Source organism: Camelus ferus, chromosome 21 (genome assembly GCF_009834535.1).
Source record: "Camelus ferus isolate YT-003-E chromosome 21, BCGSAC_Cfer_1.0, whole genome shotgun sequence".
NCBI classification, from domain to species: domain Eukaryota; kingdom Metazoa; phylum Chordata; class Mammalia; order Artiodactyla; family Camelidae; genus Camelus; species Camelus ferus.
The window spans coordinates 8,655,481-8,671,489 of record NC_045716.1 but is presented as its reverse complement, the minus strand read 5'-3'; the positions used below and the strand labels follow the sequence as shown (position 1 = coordinate 8,671,489).

Sequence of the window (16,009 nt, the reverse complement as noted above, 5' to 3'; positions counted from 1 at the left end):
TATGTTTATTCTTTATACATTTTATTCTGTTGTAATCAAATTTTTATATTTGCCATTTTCTTTCTTTTTTTTTTTTTTTTCCCCGCTATTACTAGTGTTTTCAGTAATTCACTTTTTAAATGTTTATCTGCACCTTCAGGAAGTTTAGAAAAAAGTGTGAGAAAATACCATGGTGAAGAGGGCATGTTCGGCCGCCATTCTGCTTTGTGATCACTGGCTCTTGTGTGACACAGCTTTACCACCACTGCTCTTGTAATTCCTTTGGTGCCAGTGTTTCATATTTTGTAGAAAATGCAGAAACAGACTACAGTGGTCTTGGAACATGAAACAGACCTGTTTAAGTCAGATGTAGTTCCTCACTGCAACACAATTAAATACTTAATTCTGTTCTTGGTGGTTTCTTAGACTGAGGCATTGAAAAGACTACATTATCAGAAGGGAGAAAAAAGATGGACATAATGTAGCTATGACTTATACTTTATGAATAACACCTTAAGAAATCTATCTCAGCCTGTGTTCAAAGAGAGACAGCTTCTAGGGTCTGTGATTCCTGTTTCTAACAGTTTGTGTCTTTAAATCGTTAGGTTGTTCCCATGCTCTCCGTCATTGAGGAGAGACTCTGGAAGCCCTTATTATCTTAAGAATTCAAGCAATTAATATATGTTTCTTCTTTTAAAGGGAACCATCAGTAAAACTTGGAAAAACTTGAGTTTATATTTTCTTACGTGCTGGGTAGTGACCGTTACTGCTATAGACTTTCTTTTGGAGTTCTAATTTTGCCAGAGAAACTGTTATTTTGCTTGTGGAATTTCCTAGGACATTTCATATTTGAATCTGGGAAGAATGAAGACAGTATTTTCAGTGGACTTAGCCCTGTAGTCTGTTTGTAAACTGAGGTTTGTAGGTGAATCCTGCCTTACTATTTACCCCCAAAATTAAAATTTTAGAACAGATTCTTAAGAGGTATTGTTAGTAACTTTATTATAAAGTTCTTCACCCTTAGGTACTGACTTGAGGATTTCAACCTGTATCTTTGATCTGGCTTTTTAATCATATGTCCATTTCACTGATTTCTTCCCCTTGGTATATGGTTTACTGCCAAACCTTTTATCTTACTGTCATCTCAGACTTCTTTCAAAGAAGATTTTGCTTTTTAAATCTAGATTTATCAAAAGAATCACTTACTCTTGCTGCTAGCCTGTTCTGTAAGAGCTGTCATCTGGCTCCTGACACCAGCACTTGACTGAGCGCTTACCTGATGTTCACCAGTGATCCACTAATTAAAACTCCAGTGCCCTCTTCTGTGTCTTTGTGTTCCTTCATCGCTGCCACATTTGAATTTTTGACTGCTTTCTCGAAATTTCTGTTTCCACTGCTTCTCATTGAATGCCCTTTTCTCCATCCAGCAGGGATAGGTTACTAGGTCTTCCTTTTTTTTTTTTTTTTTCTTTTTAATCTTCCTTCAGTTTAGTCACACAAAGCCCCCACCTGAAATATCACCCCATTCTCATCTCTGCCTGTTACGGATCTGATCTGTGCTTTAAGACCTATTTCTTATGCCATCTTCTCTTTAAACTTTTTTTTATTCAAGTATTGTTGATTTACAATGTTGTGTTAGTTTCTGGTGTACAGCAAAGTGATTCTTTTCCATTATGGTTTGTTACAGAATATTGAATATAGTTCTCTGTGCTATACAGTAGGTGCTTGTTTATCTATTTTATATATGCTAGTTTGTATCTACTAATCCCAGACTCCTAATTTATACCTCTCCCAACCTCCTTTCCCCTTTGGTAATCTAAAGTTTGTTTTCTGTGTCTGAGTCTATTTCTGTTTCATAAATAAATTCATTGTTGTATTTTGGATTCCATACATAAGTGATATCATGTGGCACTTGTCTTTCTCTTTCTTTTTTTTTTTTTTTATAACTTTATTTTTATTTATTTTGGGGGGGAGGTAATTAGGCTTATTTATTTTTATTTACATTTTAATGGAGGTACTGGGGATTGAACCCAGGACCTCGTGCATGCTAGGCATGTGCTCTACCACTGAGCTATACCCCCCCGCCGTCTTTCTCTTTCTGACTTACTTCACTTAGTATGATAATCTTTAGGTTCACTCCTGTTGCTGCAAATGGCATAATCTCATTCTTTTTATGGCTGAATAGTATTCCATCGTGTATATATACCACATCTTCTTTATCCGTTCATCTGTTGATGGACATTTAGGTTGCTTCCATGTCTTGGCTATTGTAAATAGTGCTGCTGTGAATATTGAGGTGCATGTATCTTTTTGAATTAGTTTTCTCTGGATATATGCCCAGGAGTGGGATTGCTGGATTATATGGCAAGTCTATTTTTTTTTCAAGGAAACACCATACTGTTTTCTATAGTGGCTGCACTAATTTACATTCCCACCAACAGTGTAGGAGGATTCCTTTTCTCCACACCCTCTCCACAGCATTTGTTATTTGTAGACTTTTAATGATGGCCATTCTGACCAATGTGAGGTGGTACCTCATTGTAGTTTTGATTTGCATTTCTCAGGTACTTAGTGATGATGAGCACCTTTTTATGCGCCTGTTGGCCCTCTGGATATCTTTTTCAGAGAAATGTCTGTTTTGGTCTTTGCCTGTTTTTTGATTGGGTTGTTTGTTTTTTTGTTATTGAATTGTATCCTTTAAGCTCTTATAAATGTTCTTTTTCATGACTGTAGTCATCTAGTACCTACTTAAAGTACTTTTAGGATGCATTTTTTTCCTTGACAACAGTATGATTTTGTACACATTTTTTATCTACCCCAGTAGATGTAAATCACAGGAGGAGAAAGGCAGTGGTGATTGCAGCTTCCTCAATGTTGTGGATATTCAGTAACTTAAATATTTGTTTTAATGTGCTGTGATAGGCAGAATAATGACTCCCCAGTCATTCCTAATCCCCAAAGCCTCTGAATATGTTAGGTTACATGGCAGAGGGGAATTAAAGTAACAGATGGAATTAACCTTAAAATACAGAAATTACCCTGGTGGGGCCAGGATAATCACAAGAGTCCTAAAAAGTGGAAAAGGGAGGCTGAAGAGAGAGTCAGAGTGATGCAGTATGAGAAGGGCTTGACTAGCCCTTACTTTAAAGATGGAGGAAGGGAGCCACAAGCACGGGACATGGGCAGCCCTTAAAAGTGGAAAAAGTCAAGAAAACAGATTCTTCCCTTGGAGACTCCAGAAGGCACACAGCCCTGCTGGCACCTTGATTTTAGCTCAGTGAGACCGGTGACAGATTTCTGACCTATTGAAATGTAAGAGGTACATATTGTGAAAATTCAGATATAATGTAATAAGAAAAATGGAACAGTAAATAAACCAATTATTTGAAGACTTAATTCCTTCTCGGAATTTATCAGTTTTACAATAATTGTTTTTCTGGTTGCATTCCGATCATGTGCAGTGTAGTCATCCCAAGAGAAAGAGCCTTTATAGGATGTATTGATTTCCTTTTATTTGGGTTTTATAATCTGAAAAAGCTAAAGATACCTTGATTGTTAAACAGAGCAGCTAATCGCAGGAGCTTTGAAATGACAAAACTAAAACATTTTAGTGACGAGTGTGATGTCCTTTATTCAAGGGAAAACAATCCATGCTTTGGAGGAGTACAGCGGAGCTCTGTTTTGGAGGGATTTTGGGCAAAAGCAAATTTTATGGAACGTAGAAGAGACAACTCAGAAATGATATGATTGGCTAGGAGGTCAAGGGTTTCCTTATTAGGCAAGCAGGTCCTGTTTTCTAGGGTAAGGTAAGCCCGCTGAAGCTGGGTTGGAGGGTTGTGACTGGTATATGTTAGGTTTCCTTGACAGTGAGGTGTTTCCCATAAGCGTAGGCAGGCAAACCTAAGTTTAGATTTGTGATGTGGGTTCGTCACCAGTTGTGGGTTCTGGCCAGCAGAAGTCCCACCGAGACGGAATGAATTACTCAAGACTGTGGAAAAGTCAAGAGAGCTAGAGGGAGTCAGGAGCCAACTCCATGAGCCTTTCAGATCTCTCATATTTATTGAGTACAGTCAAAGGAGGAATGCAGGAATTTAGGAAAGGACAAGGTGGGATCACAATGAGTACAAAGGCTTTGTTCATTGTTGGTGTTTGGCTCAAGGTCAGAAGACCCTTTCTGGTGAATCATGTTCGTGGTGGGCCTTTCAGCTTATCAGGGCGCAAAGTACAGGAATCAGCTGCTTGACAACTTGGACTCAGGCGGCTGTGCCTGTCTTAGGTTGCCCCCCTCAGGGGATCTTACCCGTCATTGGCTAATCAGCCTTCTCAGCTCTGAGTCTGCAGCTTTTTACCATTCCAGCCCAAGGCTGTTTTGGGGATAGAAGACTAACAGCAGGCACGCCCAGCGTTTATAGCCGGGGGCCTGGGTCATTGCTAAAACCTCAAGGCAGGTACTAAGCACGTCTTCAAGGAGATACTCAGCTGGGATTGTTACAATTTGTTAACCCAATCATGGGCTCCCACATTGTGATGTGAGCTGGGCCGGTGAGGCAAGGCGGCCTCTATTTTGTGGGTCCTGATATATGAGTTAACTTTATTAGAGTTCAGAAAATATTAATTGAATTAATAAGCAAATGAAATTGAGAAGTGAAGGGAGAATGTTTTTTATTCATTCTAAGAAAAATGAATTAAGTGTTCTTAGTTTCTCAAATGCACTGAATTCTTCTCCCTCCCTACCCTGCCTCTCCTCTCTTATACAAACTTGGAGCCTTCTTCCTCTTTCCCTTTAAGTCCCAGTGATCCTTAAAGTCTTGGTTTTTGTGTTAAACCTTTTAGGAAGGGCTTAAATTCCTTCACTTCTCACTGCCCCGCCCACTCTTCCATACAGGTCAGGTGTACCTGCTTTGCGTCCCCATGGCACCTGGTACTCCCATCTCAGCCTTAACACACTGCAGTATTATTACCTATTCAATTGTCTTTCTCACTAGACTGCAAGCTCCATGAGGTCAGGGACTATGTCTTCTTTTGCTCACTGTTGAATTCCAGAGTCTGGCATGATGTGTATTTGATAAATATTTATTGAATGACATTCGTGAAATATAGTTACAATCTTAAAATGTGTCAAAAATAGTATGATCTAAATAGATGTAAAGAATTGTTTTAAGGTTCTTTATTTGCTGATCTATTGAGATTCATAACCTTACCCAGTATTACACTTAATAATAGTTTTATAGGCAGAATGCAATCTCTAGCTGTAAAATCTATTTTTATTTTTAAGCGAACTATTGAAGTTTATTCGAACTTCAAACTTGACGTTTAATCTCAAGCTTAATCTGTTTCATATTTATATTTGAGTTTAAACACTTCTTGAAAGTTGCCGTTTTACACTTAGACATTATTTTTTAAGAGATAATTTTATTTTTCTGTGACTTTTCTTCATTGGAGTCTAGCATTTCTATGAGCATATATTTAGAACATTGATTGTGTATAGTTTTTTAAGAGAGAAAATGGCATTGATCTGTTTCTTGCCTTTTGGAAATACTACTCATTTAGAGGCTTGGAAGGGTTTAGGTCAAATTAAGTGGGCTTATGTCTGTTGATGGGCTCCTGCAGATAAAGCCAAAGCCACCTTCAGCTGGTCTGCTTTAGTGTTGATGTACTGTTTTTCCCTTGGGCCAGTAGGTGCTGTCTCTTGTAAGATAAGAACATGGTAGGGAAGGAAGTTTGCTCTGTTTTGCTGCTATTTAAAGCACTATGGAACTGGTTGGTACACCTTGACACTGTTCATATTCATCCTCAGTTGAATTATTATTGTGTTCTTTTATTGGGGAAAAAAGTTCCTCTGAGATAATTTCTACCAACTAGTTATAATCTACAAGAGGTTTAATGGATTTCTGGGTGAAATGAAATGATCCTCTGGAGATTTGGACCTATACTTGGTTTTAGAATCTTAACCGTTAGATTGTTTTGCCTCCAGTTTAGATGATTAAAGTTAATAAAGTTAATTTTTTCCCTCAGTTTTCATTGTTATTGTGACATTTTATGTTGGCCATTAGAAAGAATTCCTAGCAGCCAGAATCTTTGGTCTTTTCGAATGCCTTTTTAAACTACTGTTGGAAGAGACTGTTTCCCCCTGGAAGCCTGTGGGGCTCTCCAGCCTGGGTTGTAAGGCTTCAGTGAGTGTCTGCTCTAGTCCATGGAACTCTTTCTACCGTGTGAGTGTTTGATGGAACCTGGTCTCCCTCTGAGATGTATGCCATGAAATCTCATCATTCCAGTTTACCTTCTTCCAGTTTCATAAATTCATAGAATGGAAGTGTCAGAGAGTGAGACTTTGCCTAGTTTCTATGGGGATGTGAGGAATCTTTGGGGGAGATTAAATGTATTTGTTTGTTCCAAGTGTTGCCTTGTTCCTGTTGTTTGTTCCAGGGCTCTCCCCATCCATCCATGGAATCATTGACACGCAGTATTTATTTCAGGATGAAGGTAGATACAGCCTGGAATAAAGGCGTCATTTGTTCACTCTGAGTTTTATTTTCAATACCTTATTTTCTTAATGTGAAATACATGTGTAATAACAGAATTCAAAAGGTAAAAAAGGATATAATTTTACATATATCTCCTCCCCCTACTTTCTCCCCAGCTGGCCTCCAGCCTTACTCTCTGTCACTGAGTTCTGTACACACAAAAAATACATAGTTTGCATTCTTGAACACCTTGCTTTTTTTTTTTCACATATCTTTTCTACAGTTCCATATCAGTATATATGAAAGGACCTCATTCTTACCAGCTATAGTAACCTTATCTGATTGGTGGACATTTCAGTTCCTAATCTTATGCTTTGCAAATAAGGCTACAGTGAATAACCCCGAGCATATGTTGTTTTGCATGCATATGAGTTTATTAATATGATAAATTCTTAGGAGTAGAATTACTGGATCAAAATTTAGTATTTTTAACTCTGAGTTTTAAATTTGTAGGAGTCATGACATTCTGGATTTTCTGAGAGAAATAAAGATGTTCTAAATTTTCCAAACTCCTCAGCGTGTATTAAGAGCAAAGTTTGAAAATCTGTACATAATTTCACTATAAGCAAATGCTGTATGAAGGACTCAGGATGATACAGGCAGTTTCCACCAGACCAGAAGAAATCTTTTCCAGCACTGAGAAGAGCCGTAAGTCAGTGTCTTCATTCCCCTTTTCAGAGGCTGAAAATCACAGTAAAAGACAGGGAGGTGTTGATGATGATAGCGATGGTGATAGTAAGAACAACCAGTTAGTTTCAGGAGAGAATCTGAGAATAGCAGGATTGCCTGAAGAAGCTGACTCTCTAGAGACAGAGAAATTCTAAGAGTGCTGGTAGACTAGCCAAAGCCAGTGAACGAGGGAGCATGGTTGCTGCCGAGTATCTGGACCACAGAACTAGAGGCTCTCAAAACCATAGGCTATAGCAGTATTCAAGGTCATCAGTCAGAAAGACCAGCCAAATCTTGTAGGCACAAGCGTAAGATGCACAGTGAGTAGGTAGAGTGACATGTCTAAGGTGAAGCCAGCTGATGGCCTGGACTACAAGTGAATCAGCACCTGTCTCCCCTTCACCATGACAACTCAACCTCCTTCTTGTAATTAGCTGCCATCCCAAGAAAGAAGAGGAAATGGAGAGATTCTTTAAAGAATTTGAACTTTTAATTGAATGACTGTTTACCTAAAAGAGGCTGTTTTGAGCTGGCAGAGGCTGAGTTACCAACAGTTGGTAAATTTGTAACAACCCTCAACCTTATTCACAGCCACCACTGTCAGAGGAAATGTATGCTTAAGAGAAAAATTACATAAATTATTGTAACAATGAAATTTTATGTTCTCTGTACATCTGAGTCCTAGTATATACATTTTATTACTCCTCTCCAACACACACGCAGACGCACACGCACACACATGCATTTACATGCATACATGCTTTGGGCAAGTATTTCTCTGGTTACTTCTACCACATGTAAGGAATATCCCAGGGTGAACCGTGGATTGCAACATAATAGGTTTCTACATTACTTCTAATATTTGTCATGGAATTCTGTTTGAGTACAAATATAGTAACTTCTGATTACCTGTAGCTGTCTTTACTAACCTATTTCCATCATATTTCATCATATAACAATTATCTACATATAATAGCTTCTTTTATCAGATATAATAATAGGGAACTTTGATAAGTGTTTTTGTGTCCCAGCACTATGTCCATACGTCATGTTTTGTGAGGATGACTTCATTTATATGAGAGAAGTGGCACAAGGAAGTTAAGGAACTACAGTTGGAGTGCGCGCTCTGAACCACAGAAGCTGTGTTGCATCCCATTGCCTTGCGTTTTTGTTTCCAGCCCTTCTCTCATACCTCCACTGTGTTTTGCGTAAATTCTTCGTCTTCACGTACTCCCTTTCCCCCACCACTTTGTTCCATTGGTTTTCTGGTCTCTCTGTGTCGTATGAGTTTTGTTTCCCTCCTTTGATCACCTGAGGTCTTCCTGTTACACTCATTTCCAGTTCTCTGAGCCAGTTCTTTATGCTCCCCTCTCCCCCACTCTTTGCCCTCTTGTCTTTGGCAGCTTCTCGCAGATTGCCTTGCTCTTTCTCTCTGTCTCAGTCCAACAAAGACTGCTTAGAAAGAACAGCAACCTTGTCATTTGAACAAAAGATTCCAGGAACCCTCTGTAGGTTGGCTATTGATTTGCTTAACTGAAAAAAAGTGATTAGCCACTTCATCTGTGTTTGAGTATCTCTTTTAATGTCAGAGAGTTACGTGTTATAGTATTAGCAGCTCTGACAGTGACTGCTTTTGCATTAAATTCGCTACTGATTTCTATCTCAGAGGTCTTAACTACACAGTGGCTACTGCAGTTATCTCCTGGAAGGGAAAATAAAATCCCTGAAAGCACATTACCTTACAGGCTTGACTTATTTCAAGATGCTGTTAGTTTCATGGATAAGTTAGTTGCTTTCATCACATTTGGAAAACCAGTTTTATATATTTTATATGTTTTTAAAAGTTCTAAATCATGTTTAGAAAAGATGTCATAATTTAGCCGTTTTAATGTTTTAGAACTAATTTTTTGTTTAGTATTGAAATATGATAATTGATAAGAGTATAATAATTTAGCTAAGGAAGAGTGAGGTTTTGTAGGAATCTACATGTAAACCTATTTATAGAAATACCCATGTGGTTTCATAAATACTACTTATATGTGATTATTTAATATTCACATGTTAGGTATTTTCATCGATAAAAAGAGCTTGTTGAAATCAAATATGTTTTATAATCTTTCTTTTAATGATTTCCCATTATTACTGTGTAGATTCCAGTAAATCTAATCAGTAGATTAATCTAAGATTTATTGAATCTTATGTATATGGGGAATAAGCATTTTTTAATGGAAACAGAGTTTTAATTTAGCATTACTTTCTCAGAAAAGCTAAGAATTGACTCTTTGATCTCTATTATCTAATGTCAGACCACAAGATAAATTTCACAGAATAATTTAAACTGATTTCTATATGTTTTATTACTTCAAGAAGTCTCTCTTTTCAGAAGAACAATTTCTAAGCCAATATTAGTTGGTGATGTGCTATGGATTGTATTACAACAAAAATTTTTCTTTTATTCTAAATTCCTTTTGGATAATATTAGAGATTAATTCTTTCTATCCATTAATAATTATTCACCCAAAGTTGTTTTTCTTTCAATCTTATGAAAGGGTAAAACATCACAATGCAACGTACACAGTAGAACTGGGAAGACATTAAAAATGAGTTCCTATATGCAAGATCAGTTGTCACATAGAACACATTATCGTCTGGGAAGTGGCTTAGATTATAATATAGTTCATATATTCTTGATGAAATCATACAGAACTTAGAAATTCAGGTTTAAAATACTGGATCATTTTTATGTGAATTAATAATTTTAAAGGTCATAGTACAGTAGAAAGATGATTGTTATCCTGAAAGGTTTTAAAATTAGTGTATATATACAGTCGGTATGACTTTAACACAGTATAAGTTTAACACAGTGCCTGAAACGTGTTGCGCGTCAGTGATTGCTGTTAGTGCTGGTGGCAACAGTGACAGTTTTGTTTAGTGTGAGACAGTAAAATCAAACCTGAAACATACATCACTTACCACTTTCTTGACTATCCTTTTAATCTCCATTCCTAGAACTCTTCTTTAAGTTCATATATTATAATATTATAAATTTTAGACCCTCATAACTTCTGGGCTGTTTAGAGTCACAGTCATATAATTACAAGATTTTATTGCTAAAGGGGAATTTTGGGGTCTTTTAGCCCAGACCTTTTATTTTGCAAGTGAGAAAATGATGTCCAGAGAGGTTAAGTGATTTACTCAAAGTAAATTGCTTGTGGCAGGTCTCCTGATAAGTGGGACAATGTTCATTTTACTGTTAACATGCTGCTACTTATGTACCATTCAATTCAGGTGTCAGTGGGTTCTGTTAATACAGTTGACTCACCCAAACCCTCACTGTGTACCAGGTACTATGCTAAATGCCCAGATATAAAGATGAGGAATATAGTGTCCTACTATGCAAGCACTCATAGAGAAAGGAACTGACTGACAATCACAGTAGTATGCTAAGGATTATAAAAGTGGGGTGTAGGAGGTGCTGTTAGGAGGTAAGGAGAGGGATTAAGGTTCATGAAGAGCCTATGGGACAGGAAGCTCACATGCACTGTCACATGCATTGCCATTTAATGGTCACCATAGCCCTCTGATACAGGTCTCACTATTCATAGTTTTGTTTCTTGCCAAAGCTTAGCCTGTGATGGAGAAGGAAAGAGGAGGCACAATAGCCCTCAGTCCCACTGAAAAACAACTCAATGCTCATCAGGACTTGGGGCTTCTATAAAAGATTTAATAGATACTGGTTCACGGTTAAATGGGAATGATGAATCACTGTGATGCCACAGTTTACCTGCAGCTGAAATTGAATACCAAGTTGCTTTTTTGTAATTTTTTTTTCCTGTAAGCTCATTAATTGAGTGGAAGACATGGTCTGGTTTCTTAGAAGAGCAGCCTTAGTGATCTAAACTGAAGAACAAGCATTGCCTGTTGTAAGTGTTCTCTTAGGTTTCTTAATGTTTTCTGAGTCAAAGTCTAGAGCAGGGGCCAAAGCTTGGGAAGACACAAAAGCTTCCATGTCCTTTGAAATTCTGCATTTTATAAACTACTTGGTCTCGTCACCAAATTGCATAAGTTTCTTTTTGTACGTGTTTCTGGAACACTTGGTTGTTCTCTCTTCCGAAAAGGTTTTCAGTAGGGAAGAATATATCCATTTAGAAAATATTTATTATACTATATATGCCCTCTTTTTGAGAGAAAATACCATTTGGAATTCTAAGAATATCTATGAATTTTTCTTTAACTTTTAATTTTGAACAATGATGGAGCTGGTCTAGAAGATACTCGCAGTTTTTCTGTATCTAAAGTTCTGCTAGTTTACTACTGATTCCTTGAAAACTATTAATTGAAATAAAGATGTATTTCATGTGCAGAAACTGAAAATTATAAATAGAAAGTTATGTTAATAAACATGTGCATCCCAACTTGCTGCCCTTCATAATTATTGAAATATATATAGAAACACATTTCCCGAGACAGTGAACTTTTATAAGCAACAGGTATACAAAAAAGTTCATGCAATTAGAGTAAGCACCTAGAACACCAGGTAGAGTATTAGCAACTAGACTTACATAGTCAAGAAATTGAAAGACTCCTCTCTGGGGAAACGGACCATTCCAAAAGGAAAGGCTCCCCAAGAACTGGCCAGGCCACTGGTCCACCTCAGTGGCATGTATATACTGCATGCCCTGCCAATACCTGTAATATTTAGTGGGGCTTGTTGAAGGATATGCATGTGATTTAGAAATATGTGTGTAAACACTGGAAGAAAAAGCTAAAGAATTGAAAATGATTTCCTCAGGAGAATAAGAATCAGAAGTGGAGAGGGATGGGACACAATACTGCAGCTTTTCACTGAAGCTTAGTAGTTCTATTTTAAAACCATGTACATTTATTGCTTTGATAAAAAGTTAAAAAAAATAATGATCAGAATTATGCTTGATACAGTGTTGCCATGTTATACTGATGCTTCCATTGTATCACTGAAGATTCGTAGAGTTCAGCACAGATTTAAACAAAAGGCAACAGAAATACCATAGGAAATATATAGACATAAAAAAGTATGAATACCTTCTAACACCCTATTCTATCGATTTTTATTATCTGTTTTTAAGGGACAGTTATAATAGGTATTTGATACTCACAGATAATCTCCATCTCTTACTCATAGATGACCTCCATCTCTTACTTTAATGTTATTGGTAATATAAAAACTTCCATACAGCAGCTTCTTTTTACTCTAGCTGTAATCAAAAAGCCAAAAAGAAAGAAGGAAAGGAAGGAAGGGAGGGAGGGAGGGATGGAGAGAAAGAGAGAGAGAGAAAGAAAGAAGTGAAGGAAGGAAGAAAAGAAAAGAAAGAAAGAAAGAAGGAAGGAAGAAAGAAAGAAAGAGAAAAGAAAACCAAAAAACCAAAACAAAATTGTTTTACTCTCATGGCACATCCTTGTGGTAAGGTGGTAATAGTAAAAATAACAACAACAATATAAAACATAGAGGGGGGAAATATATAAGAGTTACAGTGGCCTTGATAATCCTTAGTGAATTGGTTGAGTGGGTCGATGAGTACCCCTGGGGTCAGTAAACTCTAGAGCTTAATGGTAGATAGCAAAATGTCTCTGAATTTTGATTCAACTGCTAAGTATCTTTAACATACTATATTTCATATTTGCCAAATAAAGCCATTACTCACCTAGTTAGAAGTTTTTTTTAAAGGCAGAAAACACACTTGATTCAGTCCTTGTATCCTCTACAACACAGTCATATCAATAAAGGCATGCTTTATCATGAATGGATTTTCACTACCTAGCATGTCGTAGCTGCATTTCAAAAGTTTAAAAAGATCTGTAAGTACATTAAAAATTGTGTAAGTATTATGACATCTTGGATAAACAAAAGCATTTCTTTTTCATGATTTCATACTTGTATTTGTGATGGTGGCAGTAAAGACTTTGCCGTTTTCAGGAGCCCATCTCTTCCTCACCCACCTCCAGCAGCAGGTTGCTGTGAAACAAGGCCCAAGGTCCCTATCTGCTATTTTTCCCCTAAATTCTACTACCCTGGCAGAGAACTTTTTTTTTTTTTTAAAGTTGTTGTCTACCAGATTTTCAATGTATCTTGAGATGTACTTAGTAAATCTTTTACGTACTTTTGTTTCACAGTCCTTTGCTTTTCCTCTGAACCAATACAATTGTGCAGTCTACTTTGATACTGAATTTCAAGGTTATTTTCTTACTTCTTAATATAGTTTTTCATCATTTCTGCAATGTTCTTTTTGGAAGAGTCCTGATTGCTTTTTAGCTAAATGGTGCCATAGCCAGAGAAAAAGTGGTTAAGATCTGATGACATATGATGAATTGGCATGTTGTTTGCAATCGTGTATTCTACCTAGCTCTCTATTTGAGGGAGATGGTTTCTCCTGGGAGTGCTAGAGAAATTGTTACAGCATCATTCCTCAGAAAAGTTATTCATAGTAATGCATCTGTGAGATGCATCTAGTCTGAGGATATCTCATGGAAATAATTGCCCTTTCTGAACAAATAGCATATATTTTTATTGGAAGACTTATTTTCTTCTCATCCTGGAAATAATGATATTAAACACACATTACTGTAAAGAACTGTGACTCTGATATACAATGTCTGTTTTATTACTTTTATATAACATGCAAGCCCTGTTTAGTTGTGTTCATTTTGTTAGGAATGAAAAAAAAAAAGAGGACATTTGTGTTTAATTAAATTGGAGTGACATAGTATTATACCGTCTTTTAAAAACTACTGGCAAATTTTAAATGTTCAAAGCACTATATAAATAGGGATGAGCAGAGTCTATTCAGGGCAAGGTAATTAGAGCATCTTTGGCTAGAAGATCTCTGAGTAAAAATAGCTAGTCTCAGATAGTGTTGGAGAAAGGTAATTAAGGCTTGAAGAATAATGATGAGAACCTTTTGCTCAGATACCCTTTTTTATTTTAGGTTTAATGCCTGACATTCAAAATGGTGAACCCTAGCCTAGAAATCTCAATGTAATCAAAACGAGCCCAGTGGGTACTGTTGAGTAAGATAAATTGTAATACCCTGTTCTATATCCCTGCTGAAGAAGGGAAATGCATGTGGCCTAGTAATGTAACAGCTTATATAAATTAAAGACATTAATCTTGCCTCTCTTTTATCATGTTTCAACCTTGTGTATATTTATAAATATAATCCCCTAACCCTCTACTTCCTCCTTCTTCATCCCTTTTCTTCAGGTAATGTACAAAAATGCACTACGGTAATCTAAGTTGAGATTGCTGGGGGTTTTTATGTTCTTAACTGTCTGACAGAGCATTTATTATCCCTTTTTCTCAAACCTTAAATAAAGTCATCTTTCATTGAGCTGTCTTCAGTCCTCTTCCCCCCATCTAATCCATCCCTTAGAAGTCCTTTTGTATTTTTACCTTTACTCTCTATTCAGTGATTCCCAAACATATATTTCTGGTCTTTAAGTGTCCTGTCCTCCAAAAACTGCATTGCCTGAATATCTGTACTTGAAGTGTAGTGATACCTCAAACCAAGTGTCTTCAAAGCCAAGAGTCATTCTCTGTTCTCTCTAACCATCCAGCCTCTGCTACACAGTCTTGACTATTTCAGTTCATGGCACGGTCAGTCGTGTTTGACAATTTTTAAAGTATTACATATCCATTCTACTTACATAACAGCCACCATCAAATTTACCTCCTCCATTCTATACTTACTGCAAATGGGTAGTAAGCCAACCCATCATCTCACCTGGAAGGTAGCAATCGTTGCTCTTTGTCTCCACATTCTGCCCCCCTCCCTACACCCTAGTCCATTACATCCCTGTTCAAAGCTCTAGTCTTCCTTAAGTTCTGGTCTGATGATGCCATTACCCTGTTTAAATGCTTCCACCAGGTTTCTACTGCATCTTAAGTGACCTAAGACAATAATTTTCAACCTCATTTGCAAGACCTGTCTCAATCTAGCTTTTCAACCACCTTTTACACATGTGCCGTACATTCATCAAATGCAATGAATTTTTCCCCCTCAAATGTTTTACTTTCTTTTTCATCCATTTCTCTTTCTATACTAATATGTAAGCTTCATAAGTGCGTTGATTTTCTTTTCATCTGTTTTGTTCACAGTTCTATCCTCAGGTCCTAAGACAATGCTTGGCACATAGTAGATACTCAATAAATATTGGTTAAATGAATAGATAGGTACATGAATGAAGGAGAAACTAGAAGCTACCTTTTGTGGGATTCAGCCATTTTTTTTTTCTGAATTTACAAAGGTTCTGAGTAAGAGTCCTGTATCCTCTCAGTAAGTTCCCTTTGCCTGTGCTAAATTAAGTGGACTCTGTTTCTTCTAATTAAATAATTCTTCATCAAAACAGCATGGAAAAGTTGGGCAGACACTGTTTAAAAATTAGACCTGAGGGCTCCTTGTGGCTCCTCTCACCTTTGCCAAAGGATCAACAAACAAAAATTCATCCGTGAGGTCAGGTATCCCACAACCCAAATAGGTGCTGAACAAGGAAACATCCACATTTCTATGGAACTACTCATTAAATGGATGCAGGGCTTCTCCATGACTCTACATGCCATGTTTTGGTTACATGTAGACAAAGAAATTTAAGTCATGTATTAATTATAAAGCTTACTATAGCTAAACAGACTATTCTGATAAGATACTAATTCAGCACATTAATTAGTTGATTTTTCAAGATGCACTAAATTGGTTGTCAAACCACAATAAAAATATTCCCATGTGTCAGTAGCCACATATTTTCTTTCTTATTAAATGACCAAGACTTTAGGTAAGATGGAAGAGTAGAATCTTGATGAAAAT

At 36.9% G+C, this 16,009-nt stretch overlaps 1 protein-coding gene and 1 non-coding gene across 3 annotated transcripts in view; one reads left to right on the top strand and one right to left on the bottom strand.

Annotated features, from left to right (window-relative positions):
* RABGAP1L (RAB GTPase activating protein 1 like) overlaps positions 1–16,009 on the top strand; it is a 563,059-nt gene that overhangs the window by 216,098 nt on the left and 330,952 nt on the right. The window lies entirely within an intron of this gene.
* Positions 1,989–2,060, bottom strand: TRNAA-AGC. The gene has a single exon. It is a non-coding gene; the product is annotated as a tRNA-Ala (tRNA).